Here is a 7,591-nt window from a genome sequence, read left to right on the forward strand (position 1 = left end):
ACCTGCTTAAGAGAGTAAGGTTCCAAAAATGTTTTTTTTAAAGCCACAACGATGGGTGATCCTATTCCAGGAGAAAAGGGGAGGGCTGAGTGTTATTGATTCCTGGATCCATGTCAGACGGCTGTTGCCTCCCAAGCTCTGGGCTCCCTTGTTCCTCTCTCTGTATTCCCATTTTTCCATGAAGAAACTACTGGTATCGTCTGGTAAAGAGAACAAGATTTAGGGTAGAGGACCTGGGTTGAAAGCACAGTTTTTCTGCCTACTACCTGTGTGACCTTGGAAAAGTCACAATGGATTCTGAGCGTCAGGATGCTCTCAAGTAGATTTGGGGAATAATTGGAAACAGCAGGAAATGCCAGTGCCCTCATGTACTGCTGCCATAGTTACTCTGCTTTCGAACAGTATCAACTGGATAGGGAGATCTCTAGTGGTTTGTCAGTGTTCCCAGCACTAGTCCTTTTATTAGTAGATAGATATAGGGGTCTGCTGGTAAATATTTAACAACCAGCTGTCTGAAAAAAAAAGCATACATGACACACTTCTAAGTTTAATCTGCATTATTAACATTTTCTGCATCACTTAAGTCTAGACAATTAATAAAACAATAACTCAAGTTCTGATGTGCAGTATTTTCTGAAGCATAAATGCTCACACTAAAAATTTAACAATCAGCTCTGGAAAGCAGCATGAGCTGCTTCCAGCACACTCCTGTTTTAGGTATGTGTGGCAGCTAGGATAGGGAGCCGAGAGTGGAGTCAGGAGGACCTGAGTTCAGATCTGGCCTCAGACACATAACTGTGTCACTTAATCCTGTTTGCCTCAGTTTTCTCATCTGTAAAATGAGCTGGAGAAGGAGATGGGAAACCACTCCAGTATGTTTGCCAAGAAAACCCCAATGGGGTCACAAAGACTTGGGCACAACTGAAATGACTCAACAAAACAAAGTCAGCTTCTCATGAAGATGTGCTTTTCAAGCACCTAAGGAGGCATCCTTATCAAGCCTTCCAGATGACTGAAGGAAGAATTCAGAGGGACAGCTCCTATACTAGATGACAGAATCCAGATTCAAAGCTATTTTTGATGAGCGGCAACAATGAGCTGAAGCCAACAAGATGAAATTTAATGAGAATTAATAATAAAATAGTGCAATGAAATTCTAAAAATCGAGTGCACAAACAAAAGATGAGGGAGATTTCCCCCTTAACGACAATTCATCTGAAAAAGATCTGGGGCTTAGGGTTAGCTCGGTGGTGCAGTGGATAGAGTACCGGCCCTGAAGTCAGGAGGACCTGAGTTCAAATCTGACCTCATACCAAACACTTGACACTAGCTGTGTGATCCTGGGCAAGTCACTTTACCCCAATTGCAAAAAAAAAAAAAGATCTGGAGTTTTTGGAGGAACACAGGCTGTAGACGAATCAGTCATGTGACTTGGTTGCTAAATAAGCTAATGTCGTATGAGGCTATGTAAAAAATGCTATGTAAATGCTACTACTAATTAATGTGTACATATGACACATCCCAAATCTGATCATGTCACCCCTTTACTCAGTGAACTCCAGTGGTTCCTTTTACCTCCAGGATCAAATACAAAATATTCTGCTTCATAACCCAGCCTACTCCTATATTTCCAGTCTTCCTAAACCTTACTCCCTGATACGTCCTCTTCAATGCAGTGATACTAGCTTCCTGGCTGTTCCCCAAACAAAATCCTTCAACTCTTGGCTCTGCCTGGAATACTCTCCCTTCTCCACCCCAACTACAGACCTTCCTTTAAGTCCCAACTAAAATCCCACCTTCTATAGGAAGCCTTTCCTAGCTCCTCTTAATTCCAGTGCTTTCCCTCTGTTAATTATTTCCTGTTTATCCCGTGTGTAGCTTGCTTTGTATATATTCCTTTGCATGTTGTCTTTCCCATTAGATTGTAAGCTCCTTGAGGGCAGGGACTGTCTTTTGCCTCTTTTTGTATCCTTAGCTTTTAGCACAGTGCCTGGCACATAGTATGTGCTTAATAAATGTTTATTGTATGGTAAAAGACTTTATAGTTTGCAGAGCTCTACCCGTGATCTTGTTTGACCTCACAGTAACCCAATGAGTTAAGTAAGGCAAGTGTTTTTGTCATCTTCATTTTATAGGTTGGATACCTGAGGTTTAGAGAGGGTAGGTGATTTCTTGCTTAAGATCTCAAGACTCGCTTGTGGCAGAACTGGACAGCGAAATGTACAGAACAGTGAGGTGGTGCTTACTCCCCCCACCCTCACCTCACACACACTATCCTCATACTGGGTTTAACACAGCTGACTTATTGAGTTTGCTCGAGGGTACCCCTATTAGACCATAAATTCCATGAGGGCAGGGACAATCTTTTGCATCTTTTTGTATCCCCAGCATTTAGCACAGTGCCTGGCATATGGTAGGTGATTGATAAGGGCTTATTGATTGATAATTGGTTGATTGCCACATTCTAAGAGAGACACGGACAAACTGGATCATGTTCAGAAAAGAATGATGAATGTTCTGCACTAGAGATGTTCAGCCTGGAAAGGTAAAGATGTGCCTGGGGGCTGGGGCCAAAATGCCTGTCTTTAAAGTTCCAAGGGCTATGCAGTAGAGAAAATAGACTTATAAATATCTCTAGAGCAGGGATTTATTAACCTTTTTTTGGTGTCATGGATTCCTTTGGCAATCTAGTGAAGCCCAGTGACCCCTTCTCAGAATAATATCTTAAATGTATATAAAATACATAGAATTAGAAAGGAAACAAATTATATTGAAATATAGTTATTAAAATATTTTTTTAAATGTTCATGGAACTCAGGTTAAGAATCCAACTTACTAGCTGTATGACCCTGGGCAAGTTCCTTAACCCTATTGCCTAGCCAAAAAGAAAAAAGAAAAGAAAAGAATGCCTATTCCAGAGGCTACAAGTATTACCAAGAAATATGTCATTGGAAGGGAAATTTGGGCTTAATGTAAGGAAGAATTTTCTAACATTCAGAGCTGACCAGTGATAGAAGGGACTGCTCTGTAAAATAACGATATAAATAGATAAATAGATAAATAAGTAATAAATAAAATAAAAAATAAAATCTCTGTCTCTGAAAGCTTTGGAGCAGAGGCTCAATGAATAGGTGCCTTCAGAGGGGATTCCTGCATGGGATGGAAGGTTAGAATGGATGACCTTGAAGGTCCCTTATATCTCTGTGATTCTTTTGATGACTGCTTAACTTGTTTGTTGCTAATTGCCAACATCAGCCAGCATTTGATCTTTAGGGTGACTTTGGGTAGTCTTTATTGGGTTTCCACTGTTCTCAAACATTAAATACTAAGTACTGAAATAAGGGATTTTATCCGGTTTTTGTATATTTCATGCTACCTTAAGCAATAGCTTAGTGCATGATCCACTTTGACTTAGCCAGTTTCATCCACCTGTTAAAAAGTTGTTGATATTTTTAACATTTATGACAGGAAATTCAAAGATTGGATGTGGATCTAACTGCAGGTGTTGCCAATGAAATGGATTTTCAGTTCTTCAATGGCAGATGTTAAAGGGAGTACAATTTTTTTAGCAAGAAAGAAGTAATTAATGATGTTATAGTAGCAATGACTTCCGGGCTGAAACAAATCCGTTGTGGCACAGTACAACCCAGGAGGGGCATCTGTGGAATCCCATTCATTCTATCTGGGCCAAGAGGTCATAGATTTCTAGAATGGGGCACTAGCGGTCATCTGCACTGGCCCCTCATTTTACAGATGACGTGACTCTACCCATAAAAGTCCCGCAAATCTCAGGAGTCAGGATCCAAACTAGGTCCTGTAATCCTAGCTCTTTCCCTATTGAGTGAGGTGATGATCCTGGATTTTTAAATCAGTGGAATTGCCAAGTGTCTGGCCGTTGTGCATACTGTGCTGTGTCTGGGCTGAGCTTTCCTCGGTGGGGAATGTTGAATAGTGAATTCTGAGTGAGATCTCTAAGAGCTCATTTTTCTGGCTCTTATAAAAAGCACTCAGTCTCTGGTAGATGTATAAAGACAGTCTAGGCACTAGACCCTAGGGATAACTTCATGGTCAAGATTGAGCTGTAGAATGCTTTAGACCTTGGAAGCTACCAAAACAACTGTCTATTCTCACCATCTTCACCTGAAGCTTATTTCAAAGAACTCCCCAACACATTTCTAGTTGCCTCAGTTACAGCCAAAACAACCAGTTATTTCAGATAATTCTTCAGGGGGAAAAGAGAAAAATAATTAAATTGGTCGTGAAGGAATTGATTAAAGACTCTTCTTCATCTAAGGAATACATGCGGATATCTTTAGAACGTTACAGGGATAGGCAGCCAAAGTGACTCAGTGGATAATCTGTTAGAGTCAGAGTGAGGAAGATCCGAGTTCCAACCCTGCTTCTAATACTTACTAGCTGTGTCCCTTGGCAAATAATTTACCCTTTTTCAGCCTCAGTTTTCTTATCTGTAAAATGGGGATGAAGATAGTACCGATCTCCTAGGGTTATTGTGAGGATAACATGAGACAACTTTACGTATTATATTGGTGCTAGCTTTTATTATTGCTGCTACCTTGCTCACTGGTGAATTTGAATCATAAGCAATTTCCCGAGGGTGTGCTTAGGAAAGATAGGGTGAATAAGGTTGTTTTTAGCCCTGTAGCCATTGCTTCTACATAAAAATAATTTTAAAAAATCTTTCGCTTACTAAAAATTGTACTCTCTTTGACATCTGCCCCTTTCCCCCCTAATGAAAGCATCAGGAAAGGGGGAAAAAAAGGCTCTTCTAATTCTAAGAGGCAGCTAGATGGCACAGTGGATAGAGCAATGGGCTTGAAATCAGGAAGACTCATCCTCATGAGTTCAAATCAGGCTTCAGACATTTACTAGCAGTGTGACCCTGGGCAAGTCTTTTAACCCTGTTTGCCTCAGTTCATCATCTATAAAATGAACCGGGGAAATGACGAACCACTTTGATATCTTTGCCAGAAAAACCCTCAAATGGGGTCACAAAGAGTCAAACACAATTGAAAAACAACTGAACAAAAACAACTTCTAAGAACCGAAGACATACAGAACAGGCAAGAGAAGGGAACAAGGGAAGGGAACAACCATTTATTAAATGCCTACTGTATTCCAGGCACTGTGTTAAGTGCTTTACAAATATTAACTTATTTGATAATTTGATGGGTGGGATTGGAGGAATGAGCAAAATCAAAGGCAAAAGAAGTCAGACATAGAAGGAAGGATGCTTCCAACTACATATTCCCCCACCCAGAGATTCCTAGGCACCAACCTTTCTTCTTCAGAATCCCTACATATCTTCCTACTCCCCTCCCACCAGAACACTGTCTCTGCCGCTCCCTTCCCATTCCCTACACTAAGAACGTACAGTGACCCGGAAAGAACATTGGATCTAGATAGCCCCTCCCACATCAATGGGCTCTGTTGACGTTGACACTGTCCTGGCCCATAATAAGATGAAAAGAACAAGAAGAGCAAATACCTGATACTGTGGGAAAGTCCTTTATGCGTCCCAGTGATATCTTTTGGACCTGGTCACCGGTGAAGAGAAGACTGCTTTTGATTCTAGGACACTTAGCTTCCTGTTTTAGAAGTGTTATTTTAAGAAGGTTTTGCAAACTTTTAGAAAAACATGAGGCATGGTGCAGTTCTTCTTTTCTGATATTTGAGAACACCATTCTCTTAGTGGGACAACCTACCAGATAATGTAGATAAGAACTCAGCACCTCTTCTCCCCACCCTTGCAGGCTTTGCGTGCCAGCTCTTAGAGTATGGAAGAGATCTAGAAGAGAGGGACTAAGGATACCTTGCCAAGAATTCTTAACCTGGAGTCTGGGAACTTAATTTTTTTTTTTTTTTGCTAACTGTACTTCAATAGAATTGATTTCCTTTGTAATCCTATGTATTTTTTTAAATGCATTTAAAAGCATGATTCTGAGAAAGGAGCCACAGGCTTTACCAAATTGCCTCAAAAAGGACCGCAATGCAGGAAACAGGTTTAGAACCACCAAAGCCTAGTCAACGGTAGAGGAGGAAGCTTTATTAATCAGCCTATGAATCAGCTCCAAGGCCCAAATCCTGGGCTGCTGTTTACTTTCCAGGTGCTAATAAGCACATGCTTCAGGTTGTGTTTGTTTTTTGTCCTTCCAGGATCTTGAGATCAGGGAGGTGATGCCATGTCATGCAAATGAATTGGATTTAAGTGAGAGAGGTCATGCAAGGTCACCAGCCTCACTTTCTCCACCATCTGGATCCAGTGACCAGATATGGATCAGACTACTGGCAATGGCCCTGCATGTAGTGGGAGACGTTGGCCTTTTTAAGCTGAGGTCTTTCCCAGGTCTCAGTTTGACTGAGGCAATGCCCATTCAGTGATTAAGGCTAGGTAAGAAAGGAGGCAAAGAAGGGCCTCTTTTACCTAGTGAAAAATAAAATAAAATCATTCTGGGAGAAGACCCTCAGGGTTTCTGGCCAAAACAGAAACAATTGCTATTTAATTCATTCTGAGCCAATCAGTGCCCAAACAATGACCAAGTGGGGCTTGGCCTGGGACCTATTGTTAGCCAATCAATGACAGCCAGAGTGATTTGGGTTTAAGGCTGCTTCAGCTATTGAGCCCTGATTGTATACGTCCATTTGTAGGAAAGGCTGTCTTCTGTTATGTTCTGGGATAAGGCAGGTACATACCACTTCCCTGACACCCTGTTTGTCACTCCTCCTTAGAAATACTCTAAAAAACCCTCTTAGAAAGAAATCACTTAACGTGGGTTAGGGGCAGAGTTATTGGCTTCCATGTCTGGTGTTGGAGTGGCCAGTGGGCCCTTCTTTAGGTCATAGACGTTGTTCCTCCTTCTTACCTCATATTCTGTTAATTAGTAATAGCAATACTTGTTGCCACTTTGGGCTGCTAAAGACAAAGAAATAGAAGCATGCTTCTCTTCATTGGTCCAGCACATTGCATGTGCTGAATACAGCCCTAACATGGAGTCAGTATGGGTCCCTTAAGACTAGGTTAGGGGCTTCTTGGAGAATGACCTATCAATGACCACTGTGACGACTGGTCAGGACTAGCTGATGCTACATTTGTGAATGCTTCTTACTCCAGTTATACAATTAGAGGGTGAGTGATGAAAGGAAAGAGTGTGTACAGGGCTCCTACTTACACTCATGTGACATCAGTGTAGCTCACACCTCATCTCAGAGAGCAGGAAGCTGGCTGTGACTTATAATTGTCTATATGTAACTATATAACCCTTAACTGCCATGAAAAGCCCAAGTACTCTTTGGGAATCTAGGCTGTATTTATGTGGCTCATTTGCCCCATCCAGGTAGAATCTGGAAATATCCTTATCTGGCACTTTTCCCAAGGATAGTTAGTAGTCCACACTCCTCTGTGTTACCTTTGGCCTCGTCTATGTGGAAGCCAGGAACTTCGTTGTATTACACTCTCCCAGAGATGGCCATCACTTCCCCTTATAAACACCCAGGGTCACAAGGCATGTGACAGGTATATTCACACAATGTGAGACCAGAAAGTTCTCAGAAAGGAATCCAGAGCAAGTCCATA

General features: G+C 41.5%; 1 protein-coding gene across 2 annotated transcripts in view; it reads right to left on the minus strand.

Annotated features, from left to right (window-relative positions):
• The window catches only part of LOC110209091 (C-C chemokine receptor type 3-like), a 25,672-nt gene extending 20,075 nt beyond the window's left edge, over positions 1–5,597 (minus strand). For both annotated transcript variants that reach the window (XM_020987302.2, XM_020987303.2), the window contains exon 1: positions 5,507–5,597. The gene's annotated coding sequence lies outside the window, so the exon portion shown is untranslated. The remainder of the gene's footprint in view (positions 1–5,506) is intronic.
• Positions 5,598–7,591: the final 1,994 nt, after the last annotated feature.

The sequence above is a fragment of the Phascolarctos cinereus genome, unplaced genomic scaffold (assembly GCF_003287225.1).
Source record: "Phascolarctos cinereus isolate Bilbo 61053 unplaced genomic scaffold, phaCin_HiC Scaffold_1;HRSCAF=81, whole genome shotgun sequence".
In the NCBI taxonomy this organism is placed as follows: Eukaryota; Metazoa; Chordata; class Mammalia; order Diprotodontia; family Phascolarctidae; genus Phascolarctos; species Phascolarctos cinereus.